Genomic DNA, 24,652 nt, shown 5'->3' with positions numbered 1-24,652 from the left:
AGGTGACACTCTGCTCCAGTGGGCGACATTACACATGGAACTTCGTCCTGGCTAATGTGGCTAGATTTCTGCTCGGTTAAGATTTCCTGTGTGCTCAAGGACTGTTGGTCAATCTTAAGAACTGCTGGATTGCAGATATCAAGGACTTTGGATTGTTACCCTGCTCCCCCAGTAGGTACCCCAAAATGACTCTGTACAGCACACGCACCACTACAAGTGAGTTTATTCGACTGCTGGGCAAATTCCAAAGCCTCACCAAGCCCACGTTCTCCATGACAGTCACAAAGCATGTGGTCGAGCACCACAGTTTCACAACTGGCCCAGCAGTCTATGCCTGCGCGTCTAGACTGGACCCAGAAAAGTTGGCAACTGCGAGTGCTGAGCTTGCGAACATGGAAAGACTTGGCATTGTAAGCCGGTCGAATAGCCCATGGGCTTCGCCCCTCCATATGGTCCCTAAGTGCGATGGTGGTTGCCGTCCAGGTGGTGATTACCCACATCTTAACGAGATCACCAACCCAATCACTACCTGGTCCCATACATCCAAGACTTTTCAGCACATTTAGCCAGAAAGTCAATTTCTTCCAAAGTTTATTTAGTTACAGGGCTACCATCAGGTGCCTGTGTGCTCAGAAGACATTCCCAAAACAGCTGTGATAACCCCATTTGACCGCTTTGAGTTTCCGCACAAGCTGCTTGGGCTGAAAAATGCAGCACAGACTTTCCATCGGCTGATGGGCTCCATGTTAAAAGACTTAAATTTTCTTTTTGTTTACCTGGATGGCATACTTGTCACCAGTGGATCGAAATCTGAATACGTATCTCATCTCTGCACACTTTTCAAGTGCTTAAGCCAACATGGGTTGATTATTAACCCTACTAAATGCCAGGCAGAATCCCTCCCATCAAAAGTAGATGTTGTTATGGATTTCTCACTGCCCCGCACTATTAAGAAACTACAGGAGTTTTTCGGCATGGTGGATTTATAACACTGCTTCATTCTGCAAGCTGTGAACTTATGTTCCCTCTGTATAGAGCGCTTAAAGGCAAAAGCCCTAATCGCATGCTTGACTGGTCAGTGGACACGACCAGGGCATTTGATGATACCAAATGAGTTCTTTCTAATGCAATCCTACTAGTGAACTCGCTCCCTAACACACCCATTCCCATTACTACTGATGCTTCAGACCATGCTGTGGGTTCTGTGCATGAACACTTGGTTGGAGGCATGTGGCAGCCACTCGCCTTCTTCAGCCGGCAGTTTCCTTCTCCCAGAAGGAAGTACAGCACGTTTGACTGTAAGCTTCTTGGTCTCTATCTGGCTGTCCACCATTTTCATTTTCTTTTAGAAGGTGACCATTTCACAGTGTTCATTGATAACCAACCCCCTCGTACACGTGATGGCCGATCTGTCAGACTATTGGTCTGCACGGCAGCAACACTACCTAGCCTACGTATCAGAGTTCACAACAGATATACAACAATATCAAGGGGAAAAATAATGCCATGGCTGTTTGCCTTTCACAGCCAACCATTGAGGCCTTACACATAAGGGTTGATTATGCCAGCAAGACAGCCGATCAAGCTACTGAACCAGAGGTCCTTATAGAACAGCAGTCACGGGCCTGCAGTTGGCTGATGTTAAGTTCGGGGAAGCTGAGGTTTTCTCTTGTGTGATGTCTCAACTGGTACCCCTGCCCCATTGTGCCCACAAACTGGAGGCGGACTGTTTTTGTCTCCATACGTGGTCTTTCACATTCAGGCTGAAAGGCCTCATAGAAACTGGTTGCACTAAAGTTTGTGTGGCATGGCCTTTGGAAGGACGTGCGTGTGATTAGACGGCAGCCTGTGCGGTGTGCCAGCAGTCAAAATTTAACCGTCACGTTCAGGCACCTTTGGCACCTTTTGAGGTCCCCGAGTGATGGTTTGATCATGTCAATGTGGACCTTAATGGTCTCAGGGTATCCTCTTCCACCACTCCCACCCCCCCCTCGCTGTTCCCGCACAGTTTCAAGTACCTCCTTACAATGGTGGACTTTACCACCAGGTGGCCAGGGGTCATTCCTCTAGCGTCGATGACGGCCACCTGGTTTCCTTGGTTTGGCACCCATCTGATATTTCCTTTTATCATAGATAAGATGGGTAAACCTGAATGTGTTTCGGTAGATCGTCTTAAACTGGCCCACTAAGATTTGAAGGTTTCCGCTACCATGTCCCTGCTGTCACGACATGACCATGAGCGTGTCAACGCACCTCTGGACGAGCCAAAGGCACCTGCTGTTCTTCCACCCATGGAGCCTAGGATCCAAGCTGGCAGCTTGTCCAAGCACCAGGCAGGCTCACAATGCCAGTTTTAGTGAATTGAATTTTGATGGGGGTGGAGGCTGTGTAGGGTAACATAATTGTGGAGAGGAGAAGATGGTGACGCGACGCAGCTCGCAGCAGCCACTCCGGTGGTGATGTCTGTTATTTTTCACGTAGGGTGCCGTGCACAATCCTGATTTGATGGAGACGGACATGAGAGCACAGAGGAACATCTGATGAAACGTCTGAAATGCCTGCTTTGCTGCTGCTGCTACTGTGTGGTCCGAAATCTCCGGAGGGGAAGGTCCTGAGTCCTCGGCTTTGCTTGTTGCTCGGTGGCCGGGGCAGGGTCGAAGTGTTTGGCAGAGGATTGTGCACGGTGCTCGGTGTCGAGGGGCTGGTCGGAGGCTCGAAGTTTTCAGACGGACTCATAGTCCACTGCGGTTGGGTGCTTCCAATGGTGCTGCATCGGCGAGTTTGCGGTGCTTGGAGGTTCATGGCAGGGAGAGTTGCTCCCTTCTACCGTCTGCATGAGGTGATGGGGCTATCGGCACTTTGAGACTTTTTTTTACCGTGCCCATGGTCTGCTCTTTATCAAATTATGGTATTGCTTTGCACTATTGTAACTACATGTTATAATTATGAGGCTTTGTCAGTTTTAGTCTTGGTTTGTCCTGTGTTCCTTGTGATATCATTCTGGAGGAACGTTGTATCATTTTTTAATGCGTGCATTACTAAATGACAATAAATGAGGACTGAGTGTCCTCATAATCTAATCTAATCTAATTGGTGGAAATGTACATAATTCACAACCACCGACATTGAGTTGGAGTTTCACTTTAAGAGGCTAGTCTGATGTGATGACGTAATTACGTAAAGAGTTCTTAGCACATTTTGAGTTCAGCTTTTTGGTGTTCAATAAATGAGTTGCTATGGCTTTTCTGAAACATAACACACCTCACACAAAATGCTGGAGGAACTCAGCAGGCCAGACAGCGTCTAGGAAAAGAGTACAGTCGACGTTTCAGGCGAAAATGTCGACTGTACTTCTTTCATAGATGCTGTCTGGCCTGCTGAGTTCCTCCAGCATTTTGTGTCTGTTGCTCAGATTTTCAGCATCTACAGATTTTCTCTTGTTTGTGCCATAAAACACCTCCACTATTTTATTTGCAAAAACCTACAATAGAAAGGCACAAGTAACTCAATTAACCAAATGTTACAACAGTGGTGTGCAGAAGAGCATCTCTGAATGCACAACACATTGAACCTTCTACAGCAGCAGAAAACCATAAATATACAGTCAGTGGCCACTTTATTAGATGCAGGATATATCTGGTAAAGTGGCCGCTGAGGGTCTGCAAATACCTAAATACACAATAAAAGAAACCTACAATTCCCTGCCCAATGGAGGAACAAGAGCAAAGTTATGAGTTTCCCAAACGAGAAACCACAATATGAACATGTTGAAGACATTCAGTACCAAAAAAAATCTAAACAAAGGAGACAATGAAGCAATGAGGGAAGAATTGTTTGATTAGGCAAATACATTGAAAGTTATGAGGGTAGAAAAAATATTCCTATTGCTTTAAAAAAAAGTTGTTCATAATATAAATATATAGTCCTTTTAAGACACAACAAATAATCAGGAATATAAATCCAATGTTGGAAAATGCATGATCATGTACTTCGGTCGTAGAAATAAATGTGTGGATTATTTTCTAAATGGGGAGTAAATCCAGGAAAATTCTGCCTGATGAACCTGTTGGAATTCTTTAAGGAGTTTACAAGTGGGATAGATAAAGGGGATGCAGTGGATGTTGTATATTTGGACCTACAGAAGGCCTTTGACAAGGTGCCACACGTGCTTACCAAGTTACCAGTCCATAGTATTGTAAGAAAGTTACCAACATGGTTAGAACATTGGCTGATTGGTAGGAGGCAGCGAGTGGGAATAAAAGGATCCTTTTCTGGTTGAGTAGTGGTGTTCTGCAGGGGTTGGTGTTGGAACGGCTTCTTTTTGTGCTGTATATAAATGATGGCATAGATGGCTTTGTTGCCAAGTTTGCAGATGACGCGAAGTTTGGTGGAGGTGCAGGTAGTGTTGAGGAAATCTGTGATGTAGAGGGATTTGGGAGCTCTTGTGCAGAGTACCCTGAAGGTTAACTTGCAGGTCCAGTTGGTGGTGAGGAAGGCAAATGCAATGTTAGCATTCATTTCAAGAGGTTTAGAATGCAAAAGCAAGGATGTGATCCTGAGGCTTTATAAGGCATTGGTGAAGCCTCACTTTGAGTATTGTGAATAGTTTTGGGCCCCTCATCTTAGAAAAGATGTGCTGGAATTGGAGAGGGTCCAGAGGAGGTTCACAAGGATGAGTCCAGGAATGGAAGTGTTATCATACAAGAAACGTTTGATGGCTCTGGGTCTGTACTCGTTGGAATTCAGAAGGATGAGGGGGGATCTCATTGAAACCTTTCAAATGTTGAAAGGCCGAGACAGAGTAAAAGTGGAAAGGATGTTTCCCATGGTGGGGGCGTCTAGGACAGGAGGGCACAACCTCAGAATAGAGGTGTATCCATTTAAAACAGAGATGCGGAGAAATTTCTTTTGCCAAAAGGTGTTGAATTTGTGGAACTTGTTGCCACGTGCAGCTGTGGAGGCCAGGTCATTGGGTGTATTTAACGCAGAGATTGATAGATTCTTGATTGGACATGGTATCAAAGGTTACACGGAGGATGATGGAAACTAGGGTTGAGGAAGAGATAGAAAAACAGAATCAGCCATGATTGAATGGTGGAGCAGATTCGATGGGCCATATGGCCTAACTCTGCTCCTATGTCTTATGGTCTTATGTTTTGATAATATTGCAATAAATAAATGAAGGTAAACTCATGGAGGTGGTATGTTCAGATTATCAGAGATTTCCAATAAGGCCCAAAAGTAAGGAGCAAAAAAAAAAACAACCTGCTGGAGGAACTTAGAGAGTCAATCAGCATCTGATGAAGGATTTCAACCTAAACCATTAACTATCCATTTCCCTTTGCAGAAGCTGCCTGACCTATAGCAGGTTGATTCTTTTTGTTCCAGATACCAGCATCTGTGGTCCCTCATGTTCCCAAGATGAGGAGGTTAGTCAATGAGGTTAGAACACGTGGATTTGGGATTGAGAATTAGCTATCAAACCGAAAGCAAAAAGTGAATAAGTAGTTGTTTTTCAGGCTGACTAGAATACTGTTGTGATTGGTGCTATTGAGGTAGCAAATGTCATATTTTCATGCTTGTTGGCAATGCAAAGCTTGGTGCAATTGCGAGTAGGGAATAGGATGTAAAGAGACTATAGAGACTCAATCAAGTTCAAGTTTAATTGCTATTCAACTATACACATGTATACAGTGAAATGAAATAGTGTTCTTCTGGGGCCAAGGTACAAAACACAGTAAATACAGTCACACACAGCACAAATAGTTACGGCAGCACATAGTCACAAAATAATATTAGCACAAGTCCCTGAGTGATGTGGCCTGAAGATTAATGGTGCATAGGATGTCATCCTGGAACCACGTTTCTACAATAACAAGCATGCAGCAGTTTCTCATCTCCAGTAGTTGCAGACAAGGTAATCCGGTTTGTCTTCCGGAGTGAACACTGGAGAACAACACTGCTGGGAAGATCCAGCCCCTAACCCATCACAGATTCCAGCACACACACCACATCTTTGTTCTCTCCCCGACGGCCTCTGGCATTTGCATCATATGTTGGATGGTGTACCACTTTCATGGCACCTTTTCCTGTGCTTCCTTCCCTGGGTGGCTGTTGCAGGCGAAAGCATGGTATACAATAAGCCCATGCTGCGCAGTTCATCTGCTCTCCAACAGCTCGTTCGTGAGGTAGACTTGGAGTACTTTGTGTTCCCAATATCCAGTGGTGTCTTGCAATCATAAGAAAGATGTAAATGATGAACAATTACACCATTTGGTTGGACTTGGAGAGGCCCTGTGACCAAGCATGCCACCATCCTACCAGAAGGACCTTGTGGGAAGCTGAGTAAGCAAGAACATGGCACCTAAAATAAAATGTGGAAAAATGTGATTTAATCCATTTTAGTACATTAAACAGAAAAGTAAAGAATCATTTAAGTAGTGAAAGACTGGCCACTCAAAGGTTCCCGCATGTCTTTTTACAATGTCAGTAAAGGACAACATGTGCTACAAGTAATTAGCAAGGCAGATGGTATGTTAGTCTTTATTACAAGATGATTTGAAGACAGATGTACCACTGCAATTATACACGACCTTTGTGAAGCCACACGTGGAGTATTAAATCTCATTTTGGCCTCCTTTAACTAAAAAAGAGTGAACTTGCTGTGGAGATGTGCAGTGACAGTTCATCAGACTGATTTCTGGGATGTAAAGTTAGCCAAATGAGGTTGAGTTAAATAGACCAGGCCTAAAATAAAATTATAAGGTTATCATTGGGTCCATCAGACAAAGGGCAGGAATACTATTTCTCCTGGCTAAGAAGTCTAAAGCAAGGGATCAACCTCAGAATAGCGGGGGGTGGAGGAGGGGGTTATATGATGTTAGGTCCAAAATGAGGAGAAAGTTCTGCAATTGAATAGTGAAGAATCACTGAAATTCTTGACTCTGGAGGGATGCGGATGTTTAGTTGCTGTGTTCATTCAAAAGAGAGATCAAACGATTTCTGAATATCAAAGGAATTACAAGGTACAGGTAAGAATGAAGGAAAATTACACTGAGGTGGAAGATCTCAGTACACCACAGAGCAGGCATAAAGAGCCATACTCCTACTTCTGTTTCTTCTGTTCTCAGGTTTGGATTGCTGCTCACTCATCACAAAGACCCTAGAGAGGCTGGTCCTGGCTCACCTCTGACCCCTGGTCAGAGAGCCCTCGGTCCCCTACAGCTTATCTACCAGGAGCAAATTGGAGTCAATGATGCTGTCATCTATCTGCTGAACAGAGCCTACTCCCATTTGTATAAACAAGGAAGCACTGAGAGGATTATGTTTTTTGATTTCTCGAGTGCCTTCAATACCCTACAGCAGCCCTCATTGCTGGGGAAAAAGCTCCGTTCAATGCAGGTTGGCACTTCCATTGTGCCCTGGATAATGGTCTACCTGACTGGCGCACCACTGCTTGTGGGGCTCCAGAGCTGTGTGTCAGACATGGGTATAAGCAGCAGGGGACTGTATTGGCTCCCTTCTTGTTTACCCTGTATACCTCAGACTTTAGATACAAACCTGAATCATGTCATCTGCAGAAATTATAAGGGGTGTATAAAGGAAAGATGGGAGGATGGATACAGGGCCCAGATCGAGGACTTTGTCAAATAGTGCAAGCTGAACAATCAGCAGCTCAACATCAGTAAGACAAAGGAGATGGTGATGGACTTTAGGAAGACTAAGCCTGCACTGCTCCCTGTTACTATTGATGGTGAGGACGTGGATGTGGTGAGGACCTACAATTACCTGGGGGTGCAACTGAATGACAAACTTGTGTGGAGCACCAACACAGAGGCTGTGTACAAGAAGAACTAGAGTCACCTTTACTTTCTGAGGAGACTGAAGTTCTTTGGAGTATGCAGGCCTCTCGTTCACATGTTCTACCAGTCTCTTGTCGCCAGTACTATCTTCTATGCAATAGTGTGCTGGGGCAATGGCATTAACACAGGTGATGCTAGCAGGCTCAATAGTCTGATTAGAAAGACTGGCTCTGTCGTAGGAGTCAAACTGGACACACTGGAGGCTGTGGTAGAACAAAGGACCCTACCGAAAATCCTGGCAATTCTGGACAATGTTTATCACTCTCTGTATGTCACCTTGGCTGAACAGCGTGGTTGAAAGTGTGCTGACCTTTTGCATCACAACCTGGTACTCCAGCTGCAGTGCTGTCGACAAAAAAGCCTTGTAGAGGGTGGTTAGGGGAGCAGAGAAGGTTATTGGGGTCTCCCTACCTTCTGTCCAAGACCTCCTTCAGAGTCGATGCCTCCAGAAGACACGATACATCATTAAAGACCCCTCACACCCTCTCCATGAACTGTTTGTTCTTCTGCCATCAGGCAAACATTACAGGAGCATCAAAACTAAAACCACAAGGCTACTAAACAGCTTCCTCCCACAGGCAGTCAGACTGCTAAATAGCTGCTCTACCTGACTCTGCTTTGGACACTTTTAACTTGCACTGGACACTTATAACTTGATTTTAACTGACATGTGGCTGTTGTGTTTTACTATTTATTGTTATGTTTATTATTTAGGTGTTGCTTTTGTTATGTTATGATTGCACTGCTCCTGGGAAATGCTGTCTCATTCTGCCCTGCAGAGCTGATGTACGGTTAGAATGACAATAAATTTTTCTGAATCTTTGAACCTTTGAAATACTTTTAACAATAAACTAAGACGACTGTGCTGCTCCAAAGAGCGCTATATGAGGTCAATCTTACCCTCGACCATGAGGCTCCATAATAAGTCAACCTATAGCTGAGGAAGTGATGCCCCTCTCCTGTTAGATTGTTTGAAGTAACTTATCTTTTATTCTTTCTTACCTCTCTTCTAATGCTTGTATATTTGTATATCTGTGCATTTGTGATGCTACTGTAACTCTGTAATTTCCTTTGGGATCAATAAAGTATCTATCTATCTTGTCGTGTCAGTGACTGCTTATTGGAGTTGTCCAAAGAGAGACACGACCCCTGGTTATAATCAGCTAGTTGTCATGAATAACTGTAAGCATGACTCCAGTGCTTTTCTGACATTCTTGACTTTGGCTGCCTAGCAGTGCGACCCACTGTGGTACCTGATCTTTGAGTAGGTAGTCTGTCCCTTGGGCTGTCCTCTTTTCTCAACTCAGTGACACTCATTAATACCACGCACTTCTGCAATATATGCTCGGAATTTAAATTTTTTGTGTGTTTGTTCAGTAAAACCTCAAACATTTATTGTGCTGAAGTTGCTCCTGAGCTAAATGAGACCTTGCAGTATGGGGCAGAGATTTTGATGTTGGGTAACATATGTTGAAATCTGGATCCGTAATTCAGAGTTATGAATCTAATGTGAGACTTAATTTCTTGTTAAATTTTAGAATCAGAATCAGGTTTAATATCACTGGCATATGCCATGAAATGTGTTATTTGTGGCAGCAGTACATTGCAATACATAATAAATATGAATGAAATAAGTAGTACACAAAGAGAAGGAAAAAAATAGTGAAGTAATGTACATGGGTTCATTGCCTATTCAGAAATCTGATCGCAGAAACTGTTACTAAAATTCTTCACACTCCTGTACCTCCTTCTTGATGGTAGCAATGAGAAGAGGGCATGTCCTGGGTGATGGGGGTCCTTAATGATGGATGCCAACTTTCTGAGGCATTGCCTTTTGAGGATGTCCTCTATGTTGGGGAGGCTGGAGCCCATGATAGAGCTAACTGAGTGTGTAACTTGCTGCAGCTTTTTCCGATCCTGTGCAGTGACCCCTCCACACCAGACAGTGATGCAACCAGTTAGAATGCTCTCTACAAATTTGTGAGTGTCTTTAGTGACCGATCAAATCTCCTCAAACTCCTAATGAAATATGGCTGTCGTCACACCTTCTTTGTAAATGCATCAATATCTTGGGCCTAGGATAGCTGTTCCAAGATATTGACACCCAGGAACTGGAGACATTCATTCAGACTGTCTGCTTTTAAATTTGTAAATATAAAAAGTCCATTAGTGAAAGTGAGCAACAGGTTCAGAATTGATCCTCAGTGAACCACAAACTTACTTGAGCTCGCTTATATGTGGCTTATAAAAAGTATCTGACTAAATCAGTCTGGTTCACCATGACCCTCTCAGTAAGTTTAAAGTTCTAAGTAAACATATTATCAAAGTATGTATATATCACCATGAGATACACTTTTTACTGGCAACATGGAATATTTAATTTATTCCTGAATAATACTCCTTCAATACTGACACCGATACAAGAATTCACTGCTCTAATTTCAGGAAGTTGGTATTCCCTCTAAGAAAACTGATTCTGTTTCAGAAGGTACATACTATCAGTAACAGAATTTATAAGCAAGAAAACAAAAATGCACCAGAACATAAAACAAGGTCTATGGAATTCAGAATTCATGAGGAAACCACATTAAGGGATATATTCAGTTTGACACAAAAGGATGTACATTTCATAAATACTTGTGCAGATCCCAGTTTGAAACCTCTGCTCAACATGACTGGATTTTACCTTTCCCATTATAAATAATAATCGATACAAAAATCATCACAGCATGAAAAATTCAAAATGTTTACATTCCCAACAGACAGTATGTAATTCTGAATTCTAACTGCATTCAGTTTCCCCCTAGCAATTCTCTGTCATGAATTCTCGGTCTGGAATCTGCAAAATGTGTTTCATAAAATATTACAGACAGTTAGCCAGGCCTTGCATCAGCTATAGTCTTTTTCAACAACTCTCAATGTACAGAATTCCAAAAAGTGTTGCAAAATTGAAATCTATAGAATATAAAAAATAATAGGAGAACATTCTGGGGAAGGATTATTGGAATTCTTTTCCTGAAAGTCACTTTTTCGTTTTGGTAAACAGAACTTCAAAATCTTCAGCCTACATGTAAAATAGGTCAACCACTCATCCTTCAGCCCATGTAACTGTTGCCATGGCCTCTTAAGTCCTGTGCTTTGCATTGATGTCCCAAGCTTTACTTCCTTGTGGCAATTTTGACCAGTGCCTCAGTCTGCAGAATCACAAATCTGCTTACCTCAAAAAAGCCACTGAGGTTAGGATATAAAGTAGATTAATAGAAAAATACAATTCGCTTCCAACCTGATGGCATGAATATTGATTTTTCCTTCCAGTAAAAAATGTTTCCCCCTCTCTCCCCTCTTCTTCTATTTCCCACTCTGGCCCCTTACTTCTGCTTTTTGACCTATCACCTCCTCCTTCCCTTTCTACTATGGCCCACTCTCCTCTCCTATCAGATTCCTTCTTCTCCAGTCCTTTATGTTTCCAACCCACATGGCTTCACCTATCACCTTCTAGCTATCCTCCTTTCCCTCCCCCCGCCTTATTACTCTGGCACCTTTCCCCTTCCATTTCAGTCTTGAAGGGTCTCAGCTGAAACCCGTCTTCAGGGAGGAACTCAGTGGGAGGAGCATCTGTGGTGGCAGAGAAAAAGGAAGAATTTGTCTGGACTCTGAATCAGGACTAAAAATGGAGAGACAAGATAGTATGAAGTTAAGATGGGGAGGTGTGAGACAAAACGATAGGTGGACAAAGGAGGGGTAAAATTAATGGACAGATGTAACCCTGTAGGGGGAGAGAAGGGAGAACATGGGCACAATTGCCCCATCCCTTCCCGGTTCCTTTTGCCTGGTTTCTTTCTTCTTGCTTTCCACCTGTCACCAATCTGTCTTCCAAATCCACTCCTCCCTTCTCCACCCAGCTCTACTTGTTGATCTTCCTTTATCCCTTACATGTCCACCTATTGGTCCCTGGCTCAGGCATCCTCTCCTCTTTATACCAACTATCGTCCCTCTGCACTTTCAGTCCTGTTACAATGTTTCAACCTAAAATGTCAACGATTCTTTCCCCCCACAGATGCTCACAACTTCAGTTGCTCGCGCACATCAGGAAAAGCCAAGAAGCATCACAAGTGACCATAAAAAGCTCTCCAATGTCAATATCCATACTTGCCTTTTCCAACAGGAGTTTCCATCTCGAGATTATTACAGCTTATCCAATGACGTCCCAGGTAATTACCTGCTGATCTGGAAAGGATAATCAAGCCCACAATCATCTGAAAGCAAATGTTTATTCTTTTGGGTTTTAAAATCTTTTATTTGTTTTATCAACGTTGTTAGTGGTTCTGATTTTAATTGAAATTTAAGCAGAAGCCATTAAGATTGGGATGTATTAGTTTGTATTTTGTAGAGACCTTAGATAAAAATCAAAGCAGCACCAAAGCTTTTGTTTTTCAGTATTAAAAACATAACATGTCCTTCTATAAACCATTAGCTGGTAACTTATAAAGAAATGGCTCCCTCGGCATCATGAAGAATAACTGCTGACTGGGATTGTTACAATTGCAGATCACCTTCAGCAACGTTGACAGGCATTTCTTACATCCGTAAAAGACACAATATCATTTTTAATATCATGATAGATTGCTCTTTTGATCTTTTGTGAATGGAGTCATCCATTTTGATGTCTAACTTCATTAGTTAAATGGAAATCTTGGAGGTGATGAGACTGAAGAGTAAGTAAGGAACATGTACTAAAGTATGCCTCAAGCAGAATTGGCTTCTTCCCCATTTTAATTACTTTAGAGAAGAGTAGGTGACACTGTAGTTTGCCTTCTTTCCCTCTGGGGCTTGGGCTTTCTCTGAGACTAAAGTGATGGGATGAAAGTTTTACTTCAGTCAAATGGCTCAATGAATTTTAAGTGTAATAAGTCTAGTAGAGTTCAGCACAGTGATTTGCATGTAAAGGTATGGACTGTGAAATTGCTGCTAATTAACATTAAGCAGCACTCAGGAAAAGAGATGGAGCTTAATAAATTTCAATTACAGAATTCACTATGAATGACTCTAAAGATTTTTTCCATTATGTTAAGACCTATGCCTGTTTCATCTGGTACTTAAATAATTTGGAAAAGTTTACAAGAAGATTGCTACATGATACTTGAGATTTCAAGAGTTTGACTTGTACTCTGTGGATTCTGCTCTACTTTGAACCAGGAACTGCAGAAATTTGCAAGAGTGGCACAGCTGGAAGAGCCTGTGCTTCACAGCAACATAGACCTGAGTCAAATGCCGAACTTGGGTCTGCCTGTCTCGAGTTTGCATGGTCTCCCTGTAACCATATGCGTTTCACCCGGATGGTCCATATTTTTCCCATATCCCAAGGATGTGCAGGTTGATAGATTAACTGGGCAATGACACCTGACCCCAGTGGGTAAGTAAGTGATAGGATAATGAGGGAGTTATTGGGAATGTGGGTGGAATTTTAAAAATTGGATTGAAGTAGGATTAGTATATCTGTAAGTCGATAGTCGATGGTCAGCGCAGACGCAATGGGCCGTAGATCCTGTCTCCGTCCAATATAACAGAGAGTGATGATTGAGGATGATGGCTATTTCATTTCCAAAAACATACACGGATATGGTGTAGTTATACCCCTGGGAGAGGTGAACAGCTTGATCATTTCTGGAACTTCATCATTAAGAATACAGATATAAATACAGACATGAATCAGCTGCAGCTTGTTTCAAAATACAGCAGCAAGAATCTTAACCCCAAAAAAAGAAATTCTGAGCATATTTCACTGGTTTTGGCATCATCACACTGGCTGCATGTATCCTTTAGAATTGACTTTAAAAATTCTTAATTGTATATAAGGCTCTGAATAAGCTAGCTCCTCAGTGTATTTTGGCGTGTCTGTCCCCTTACATCCCTAATCGTAATCTTAGATCCATGAGCGAAGAGCCAAACATATAAGAACTGGTGATGTGGCCTTTTGCTCTTATGCATCAAAAATTTGGAATTATCACCAACTGAGATATGCCAGGCTAGTACTGTAGAACATTTCAAAACACTTCTAAAAACTTACTTCTATAATTTGGCTTACTTAGGGAATTGATGTTGATGTTTATTACATTTATATAATCTGGTAAGTTCAATTACATTTTTAATTTTTTCTTAAAGTTTTATGACTATAAAGATTTATCTTAACAGTCTATGTAAAGAACTTTAAGCCTGCATTTTAATGTATGAAGGGTGCTTTATAAATAAAGTTATTATTATTACAGACGCTCATGAAGAATATGTCCCATCAGCTACTTGGGGCAACCAGTCATCTATCTGAACAATGTCTACATATCTGGCAGAAGTAAAAGGATACACTTAAACTTGATGCTTTCCACCAATTATTCTCCAGCTGCTGTGACTTATCAAAAAGCACTTCAGCAGAATGCTAAGCAGGATAGAGAAACCAACGTGAATTCAAGCCCACATAAAACCACGGCAATCACATCATAAAGGGGACTGAAATGCCTAGAACATTCAATGTGTGGTTTTGTCTATTATTAATGAAAAGAAAATGAGGAGGGCAGAAATGACATTTACAGAAAATATATTACTGATACTTGTACCTTCTACGTGAAAGAAAATATGCGACAATCACAGTCACCATTTCCGATTTTCTGGGTAAATTGAATAGACCAGCCTTGGGAAGAATCATGGAATTCCATGTTGCATAAAGAAACCACACCACACACTCTGCCCAACAAATATTAAACTCCAGTACATAATGAAAAAAAAATAGGAAGTTTTCCACAAAAATAAGGGGTTCTGGATCACGTTAAATAAAAGTCTTCTTTCAGTAACCAATGTCCACAAAACAAATGTGAGACTTGAAGAAATTTGTGAAAAGAAAGTTACTTAACTAAAGCTTTAATGCTTAAATATCAGCTGCAGCTTCAAATCATCCAGTCCACTAAATTTAATATAATCCATCTAAATATTCAGAATCTCAATCATAACTATATGCCACATAAAGCCTTGAATAAATATAGTGATATAAGTTAATGATAGGTCAGAAATTAGCTTTATTTAACTGTAATACTGTGAAACTAAAATAAATAACTAGTCATATATTTTATAACCACAAACATTAATGTCGTTCTTAAGTATGCCAGCAATAAATCATGATCCAGATTTTGTTGTAGGAATGTAATCACTATCATTTCTTGGATGATTATTTATAGGAATGAAAGCAAATCTTTTGATTACATAAACACAAGAAATTCTGCAGATGCTGGATATCCAAAGCAACACACACAAAATGATGGAGGAACTCAACAGGTCAGGCAGCATCTATTGAAATGAATAAGCAGTCGATGTTTTGGACCGAGAACATTCATCAGGACTGGAAGTGAAGGGGGAAAATGCCAGAGTAAAAAGGTGGGGGAGGAGAAGGAGGATAGCAACAGGAGATAGGTGAAGTAGGTAGGAAAGATGGGTAGGAAAGATAAAGGGCTGGAGCCGAAGGATTCTGACAGGAGAGGAGAGTGGATATCGGACAAAGAGAAGGAGGAGGGACACTGATAGGAGGTGATAGGTGAGTGAGAAGAGGTAAGAGGCCAGCGTGAGGAATAGAAGAAGAGGGGAGGATGTGGGTTACCGGAAGGAGAATTCAATATTCATGCTATCAGGTCGGAGGTTATCCAGACAGGATATAAGGTGTTGCTCCTCCACCCCGAGGAGGCCTTGGACTGACATGTTGGAATGGAAATGGGAATCATAATTGAACTGTTTGGTCACTAGGAAGTTCCACTTTGGCGGATGGAGCAGAGGTGCTCAATGATACAGTCCCTCAATTTACGATGGGTCTCACTAATGTAGAGGAGGCAGTATCGGGAGCACCAGATACAATAAACGACCCCAGCAGATTTGCAGGTGAAGTGTGACCTCACCTGGAAGGACTGTTTGGGGCCCTGAATGGTGATGAGGGAGGAGGTGAATGGGCAGGTGTAGCATTTTGGCTGCTTGCAGGGCTAAGTACCGGGAGGGAGATAGTGGAGAGGGACAAATGGACAAGGGAATCATGGAGGGAGTGATCCCTGCAGAAAGCAGAGAGAGGGGAGAGGCAAAGATATGTTTGGTGATAGGATCACTTTGGAGATGGTGGAAGTTGCAAAGGATAATGTGTTGGATGCAGAGATTGATGGGGTGGTAGGTAAGGACAAGATTAAGGCAACGGGAAGGTGGTGTGAACGCGGATGAATGGGAAATAGAGGAGATGCAGGTGACAGCAGCATTTATAGTGGAAGAAGAGAAACCCTGTTCTTTGACGAAGGAGAGCATCTCTGATATACTGGAAAGGAAAGCCACATCCTTTCAACAGATGCGGTGGAGACAGAGGAATTGAGAAAAAGGAATAGCAGTTTTTACAGGAGACAGGGTGTGAAGAAGTATAGTCAAGATAACAGTGGGAATTAGTAGGTTTGTAAAAGATGTTGGTTGACAGTTCGTCTCCAGATTGGAAGCAGAGAGATCAAGAAAGGGGAAGGAGGCGTCAGAAATAGACCAAGTGAATTTAAGGGAAGGGTGGAAGTTAGAGGCAAAGTTGATGAAATTGGCGAGCTCAGCATGGGTGCATGAAGCAGCACCAATGCAGTCAGCCATGTGGTGGAGGAAGAGTTGGAAAGCATTACTGGCGAAACCTTGGAACACGTAGCCAACAAAAGGTTAGGCATTGCTGGGCCCATGGCTACCATTCGAGTCTGCAAAAAGTGGGATGAGCTGAAGGAAAAGATTGCTGAGGGTGAATCCAAGATAGAGGAGGGATGTGGTGGAGGGGAGCTGGTTAGTTCTTTTATTGAGAAAGAAGTGGAGGGCGTTCAGGGCTTCTTGATAGGGGATAAGAGTGCATAGGGACTGGACATTCATGGTGAAAATGAAGCGGTCAGCGCCAGGGAATTGAAAACTACTGAGGAGGTCAAGAGCATGAGAATTTCTGGAGGCGGAGCGGAATAATGATGGCGCTAAATGGTGACTCCTTTGCTTGCATCTTTGGAAACAATTTTATTTCCATCTTTAATATCTTTATTTTTCCCTTTCAGGGTTCTTTTGAAGACTGACCTGGAGTTACACGCTGACTATGGTTCTTTGCAGGAATGGGACCCGCTTTCGGGGTTCCATAACTGGCCGTTGTTCGGCATGCCAAGGGCTTGGCCTGAGAGTCTGGCTCAGATTTGGAAGCCTAGGATCTCGGAGCTCTAGAGACGGGCGGATCAAGCGTCCGTGTTACGGCAGGAGACCCGTGTGTTGTTAGAGGAGTCAAAATATCTATGGCTGTGTGCCTGGAGACCCGGGATCTTTGAGAGCTTCAGGCACAGATCTCAGAAAAAAGCGATGTAACAGACTTTCAACATCGTAAACCAGCGAGTTGTTTGTTATGTCTCCCCGCTCGCTGGGAAAACGGAGACACCTCCTTCTCCCTTATCGGTGGGGGGGGGGGGGGGGGGTGTGGAGAGAGAGAGAGAGAGAGAGAGACACACACACACACACACACACAGCCTGTGGTATGCCATATACCAGGTGAAACACAAATCTTTGGGGTAACTGCATGTCTGTGTCTTTGCGATTGCTTTTCTCACGCTTGACTGCTCGGTGGCGGGTGCCAATGCTTTTTTAGCCGGTGGGGGGAGGGGGGATTGTTGCTTTGCTGCTGCTTACACGCGGGAAGGAGTGGAGCTGAGAAGGGGTACTTTGGGATTCTAACATTAATCTGTTGTTCATTCTTTGGGGCACTCCTCTGTTATTGTGGATGGTTGCAAAGAAAAAGAATTTCAGGATGTATATTGTATACATTTCTCTGACGTTAAATATACCGTTGAACCTTTGAAAGCGTGGTGGATGTAGCTGGGAAGGGACTGAACCAAGGGGGATAAAATAAGAGTCGAGATACAAGTTCAGTAGGGCAGGAGCAGACAGAGACATTAGGGTACCCAAACAGTCAGGTCTGTGGATCTTGGGTACTATGACTTTCGTGGTAGTGGCTGTGAGTTCTCTAGAGTTAATGAGGTCTGTGATATGTCCGAGACAGTTTTTTGATAGTCCTGAGTGGGGTTCTCAAACAGGTAGAGGTCAGTCCACAACACTGCAACAGCACCCCTTTGTCTGCGGGTTCAATGGTAAGGTTGGGATTGGTGCGGAGACAGTGGAAGGCAGTGTGTTCGAGGAGGGATAAGGTTCAAGGAGGAGAGAGGAGTGCAAAAGTTGAAACGGTTGCAATGCGAGATGAAAAGACGCACAGCAGGCAGAGAACCATAGAAGAGTGTCCAAGAAGAGGAGGACGGTTGAAGATGGGAGAAAGGGTTATCAGTGTGGGGTGTGGAATTCTTGCCAAAGAACAAGGGCTTGGAGACAGAAGCAACAGAAGAGGAGCTCGGCATCATGGTGAACCCTCTGAGGTGCAGCTGAAGGAGGACAAAGGTAAGGCCCTTGTTGAGGGCAGAACATTCTGCCTCAGAGAGGAGAAGGTGAAAAGGAATGGTGAAGACATGGTAAAGATTAGCTTGCAAATTTATTTTGCTTACACTTTCTTAATCATTTTACTGGCTAGCAACGTAAGAGTCAGGAGTCTGAGTCAGTTAAGTAAGGCACAAGCAGAAGTAAAATCACCAGGAATTTCCAGCCCTTGCAGTTTCTGAGTTCTTGTAAATCTGTAACCTATTTTAGAGTCATAATCATATTGCTTTGACCCTTTAGCCTAACAGGTCCATATCAACCAAGATTACCATCTAAACTAATTCTACTTGTACATGTTTGACCCATGTTGTTCTAAACCTTTCCTGTCCATGTACCTGTCCAAATGCCTTTTAAATGTTAATGTACCCTACTTCAGCCAATTCCTCTGACAGCTCATACTGCCTGTTCTTTGGATGAAAAAGTTGTTCCTGAGGTTCCTATTAAATCTCTCCCCTTTCACCTTAAACTTATCCCTCTAGTTTTTGATCCCCAAACCCTTAAAAAAAGGACTCTGCACATTGATCCTGTCTGTGCTCCTCATTTTTTGACACCTTTTACCCCTCATTCTCCTGCACTCCAATGAAAAGTGCTTAACCTGCTCGAATTCTCTTCATTGTTCAGTACCCTGAGTGCCAGCAACATCCATGTAAATCTCCTTCGCATCCTTCCCACCATATTAACATCTTTTATATAGCAGGGAGACCATAGTTGAACACAATATTCCAAATGCTGCCTCTCCAATGGCTTTAGTTGAGTACTTGTTGGAAGTAAAGAAGGAATTAAAAAAGAACAAATCACAATTTCACCTTGTCTTACATTGTCCCAGAATGACTGAAGTGCCTTAAAGCAAAAGGAATAGCTTGAGCTCAAAATTATTTTGGTGATGTCATAAGTTGTGTTGTTGCTGTTCCTTTCCACACCTTTAACATTTTTGTCTGTTTTTTATGAGGCCGAGTTGCTCACTCGATGCTCAACCAACACGGATAGAATACGTGCAAAAAGCTAGCCAGCTTCAAAGCCAGGACCACTTGCCTCAAAGACTGATGTGGATGCCATTACACCATCGGGCTGATGTCAAAAGTGTACACAGCATAATCCCACAACGTCCAAGTGCTGGTTATAATGTATTTTAGTGATGATAATAGACAATAGACAATAGGTGCAGAAGTAGACCATTCGGCCCTTCGAGCCTGCACCGCCATTCTGAGATCATGGCTGATCATCTACTATCAATATCCGGTTCCTGCCTTGTCCCCATAACCCTTGATTCCCCTATCCATAAGATACCTAACCATCTCCTTCTTGAAAGCATCCAGAGAATTGGCCTCCACTGCATTCTGAGGCAGCACGTTCCACACCTCCACAACTCTCTGGGAGAAGTTGTTGCTCCTCAACTCTGTCCTAAATGACCTACCCCTTATTCTTAAACCATGCCCTCTGGTACTGGACTCTCCCAGCATCTGGAACATATTTCCTGCCTCTATCTTGTCCAATCCCTTAATAATCTTATATGTCTCAATCAGATCTCCCCTCAATCTCCTTAATTCCAGCGTGTACAAGCCCAGTCTCTCTAACCTCTCTGCGTAAGACAGTCTGGACATCCCAGGAATTAACCTAGTGAACTTACGCTGCACCTCCTCCACAGCCAGGATGTCCTTCCTTAACGCTGGAGACCAAAACTGCACACAATACTCCAGGTGTGGTCTCACCAGGGCCCTGATCTTGGTGTGATGGTTATTGGTCAGAAAACCAACAAGAAATCCTCTGCAACTCTACAAGTACCAGCCCCCAACTCAGTAGTATGCTCTTTCTGCAAGATGCAACATAGATACCTCCCGATATTACACTCTCAAACTTGTGCTACCACCAGACAGCTAATATACTGTAGATGACAAACAACAATGGATCCAGCATCAATCTCTGTGGCACACCACTAGTCACAGGCCTCCAGTCAGAGAGGCAATCATTTACTACCACTCTCTGGCTTCTCCTGCAAAGCCGTCAAATCTAATTTACTACCTCACCCTGAATGCCGAGCGATTAAACCTTTTTGACCAACCTCCCATGCGGGACCTTGTCAAGTGCCTTGCTTACGTCAGTGTAGACAACATCTACTGCTTTGCCTTCATCAGCTTTCCTGATAACTTACTCAAAGAACCTTCGATAAGATTGGTTGGACACAACCTACCATGCACAAAGCCGTGCTGACTATGCCTAAGCAATCATTGTCTGTCCAAATATTCATATAGCCGGTCCCTTAGAATACTTCCCAATATCTTTCCCACTATTGACGTCAGGCTCACTGGCTCCCCAGTTTATTCATAGAGCCTTTGTTAAACAGCAGAACAACATCAGCTATCCTGCAGTCCTCTGGTACCTCACCTGTTGCTTTAGAATCATATTATCATCTCTGCTAGGGCCCCTGCAATTTCTGCACTTGCCTTCCACAGGGTCCAAGGGAACATCTTGTCAGGCCTTGGGGATTTGTTGAGCCTAATTTGCCTTAATACAGCAAACACCTCCTCCTCTGTAATCTGTATAGGGTCCATTATAGGGTCGAAGCCCTTAGGATTTTCCTTTATCTTGTCTGCAAGAGCAACCTCATGCCTTCTTTTAGTCTTCCTGATTTCTTTCTTGTGTTCTCTGGCATTTCTTATACTCCTCAAGTATCTCATTTGTTCCTGCCTACCTATATCTGCTATGTACATCTGCACCTCTTTTTTTTCTTAACCAGGACCTCAATATCTCTTGAAAACCAAGGTTCCATAAACCTGTTATCCTTGCCTTTTATTCTGACAGGTACATATAAACACTGTACTCTCAAAATTTCACTTTTACAGTTCTCCCACTTACCAAGCAGACCTTTTGACAGAAAATGATCTGTGCCAATCCACACTTGCCAGTTCCTTTCTGATACCATAAAATTGGCCTTTGTCCAATTTAGAATCTCAACCCAAGGACCAGGCCTAGCCTTTTTCATAACTACCTTGAAACTAATGGCATTATGATCACTAGATGCAGAGTGTTCCCCTTGTCACTTACACTGTCTCGTTCCCTCATAGCAGATCAAGTATCACGCATTTTCTCATTAGAACTTCCATGTACTAATTAAGGAAACTTTCCTGAACACATTTGACCAACTCTATCCCATTTAGTCCTTTTACAGTATGGGAGTCCCAGTAAATGTTTGGAAAGTTAAAATTGTCTACTACGTCAACCTTAAGTTTCTTGCAACAGTTTGCGATCTCTATACAAATGTGTTCCTCTAAATCCTGTGGACTGTTGGGTGGTCTATAATATAGCCCCATTAATGTGGACATACCTTTCTTATTCCTCAGTTCCATCCACAAAGCCTCATTTGACAAGTTGTCCAGTCTGTCCTGACTGAGCACTGCTGTGACATTTTCCCTGACGAATAATGCCACCCCAACCACTTTAATCCCTCCCACTCTGTCATATATAAAACAACAAAACCCCGGAATATTGAGCTGTCAGTTCTGACCCTCCTGCAGCCAAGTTCCAGTAATGGCTACAATATCATAATTCCATGCATTGATCCATATCCCGAGCCTTTCCTATGAAATTCCTTGCATTGAAATATAGGTAACTCAGAACATTAGTGCCACCATGCTCAACCTTTTGATTCCTGACTTTGTTTGAGGTAGGTCTTAACAACACTTGTCTCCACAGCCACTCCACTATCTCTTCTGGCACTCTGGTTCCCATCTTCCTGCAGCTCTAGTTTAAACCCCCTGCCCTCCCCAACCCTGCAGTACCAGCAAACCTTCCCGCGAGGACATCAGTCCCCCTCCAGTTTAGGTGCAAACCATCTCTCCTCTACAGGTCGCCCCTTCCCTGGAAGATGCCCAATGATCCAAACATCTGATGCCCTCCATCCTACACCAATTCCTTAGCTATGTGCTAAAAGACATGATTTTCCTATTTCTGGCCAAACTAGTACATGGCACAGGTAGCACTCCTGAGTACAAAACCCTGGAGATCCTGTCCTTTAACTTAGCACCTAACTCCATGAACTCACTTTGCCGAACCTTGTCATTGGTACCCATATGGACCATGACTTCTGGTTGCTCACCCTCTCACTTAAGCATGGTGAGTGTTCCAGACCCTGTTTGGGAATCTCGGTCTCGTCCACAGAGTCTCCGTTCTGTTTTCCTAACTGATAAATCCCCTATCACCATACAGATCTACTTTCACCATAGCTCACCCCTTCTCCCCCTTCCCTTCTGAGGTACAGTCAGTGACCTGACTGCTGTGAGTTGCCTCTGCTAGGTCATTTTCCGCACCTCACAACGGTATCCAAAGTGATATACCTGTTATTGAGGGGGATGGCCACAGGGGTATTCTGCGCTGGCAGTTTAACCCCTTTCCCCTTCCTGTCACACAGTCTCCCATGTCCTGCACCTTTGGTGCAACTACCTCTCTATATGTCCTGTCTGTCACCCCAGCAGCTTCCTGAATGATCTGCGGTTCATCCAGTTCCAGTTCCAACTCCCTAACGTGGAGTGTCAGAAGCTGCAGCTGCATGCACTTCTTGCAGATGAAGTCATCAGGGACTCCGGAGGTTTCCTTGATGAGAATCTTATGGTTTTTTTAGTGAGTTTCCTTCACATAGATTTGTGACAATCTGCTGCAATTAATGAATATCGTTATGAGTGATGGCTTTATGGGTGGGTATGGGTAAGCTCAACATTTCCATAATGAAATGGCTACTAGGGTTGAACACAGGAGCACTGCAGTTATGGCTAAGCATGGTGCGACACTTGGCCAAATGGTAGCTCTGGGACTGCTGACTATCCATCGACCATTTTGTTAGTCCTAGGGAGAGGTGATAAGGGGAGCTGAATGCCAGACAGAATATTTGGGTCACCATGGGAATGAAAAGTTCCAAAGCTGTGACTGAAATAACAAATGTAATCATATGGTTTCCCCTGGGTGTTTCTTCTTCTCTTACATGCCAAAAGGTAGGTTAATTGGCCCTGCTTTAGGCATATAGCAGGAGGTTCTGGCCGGATGGAGGGTATTTGTTTACAAAGGGAAGTGTGGAGAGAGTTAATGGGGATGTCAGAGGAAACGTAGAAAAAGTGGATTGGGCGCCTAATGGTTAACATAGATCAAAAAGTAGATTTCCGAGCTTTATAACTCAATGACTCTATCTGTGGGCTTGTACAAAGTGGGAATTGGAGGCTGTGGTGGCATATAGCAAGGAACAGAAAAGAACTTGAAATTTGTTCTGAAATCTGTATCCATGATGAATTCCTGAGGTGGCTGAATATTTCTTTCCCTGGTGCAATCGCTCAAATAAATCCAAGCTTAATTGAAATCCATGGATTTCTAAGATGTCAAGAGTATAAATAGCATAAAAGGAAGCCGTGGGAACCAACAATATCTGTAGCAGACTTTTGCAGTAACAACCCTCCCCCCCACACACTCCTTCAACTACCACTTTACCCTTCTCTTACAATAGTGATTAGGTTAGTCTTACCAGTAGAATGATGGTTGACAATTTCCTAAGCAATGGTTAAGTACTATTTGATTAGCTAACATTGACTTATTTGTGAGTTACTTTATTCAAAAGTTAGAGCTCAAAAGTCTTGATTGCTTGTCAGAAAAAGGAATGGCCACCAGTCAGTGAGAAAACCTGTTGAAATCAAGCATTCTGAGAGCCAATCATGAGAAAAGCTAATTATTCAGGTTCCAGTTACCTTAATTCCATTACTATCACTGAAATTGTGCATTAAACCTTTTGACCTCATATTTATAAAGCTATAAATAATATATCTTATTTGATGGAAATACATTTCATGGTGTTGCCAGCGCAGGACATGTTATTGATTGATAAGCCAGTCTTGAAAATCAGAACGTCATGCCAAATAGAAATGGTAGTCATAATCAGAGTGCATATAGTAACAATTAACATAAGCAAGAACCACCCTTCAGATTACTCCTAAATGTAACTTACAAGCAATAATTGATTTTAAAATTTTAAAATAAATGCATTTATAAGCAATCATTATTTTCCGTGAAGGGAACAGGCTACCAGCTCACAGTAGGACCTCATTTAAAAGATACTCTTTAAACACTGACGATAATACAAAGGACTGCGAGGACTGCTGAGAGGATTATCAAGGTCTCTCTTCTACCCAACAGAGATTTTGGGTCCACGGGGCCCTCAACATTGTCAATGACTCCTTTCATCCATCCAACAATCTCTTTGACCCCTACCATCAGGGATGGAAAACCATAGTGTTAAGACAAGAACTGTTAGGATGGGAAAACAG

The sequence above is a fragment of the Mobula birostris genome, chromosome 20, assembly GCF_030028105.1.
Source record: "Mobula birostris isolate sMobBir1 chromosome 20, sMobBir1.hap1, whole genome shotgun sequence".
Taxonomy (NCBI): Eukaryota; Metazoa; Chordata; class Chondrichthyes; order Myliobatiformes; family Myliobatidae; genus Mobula; species Mobula birostris.
This window is presented reverse-complemented; position numbering follows the sequence as displayed.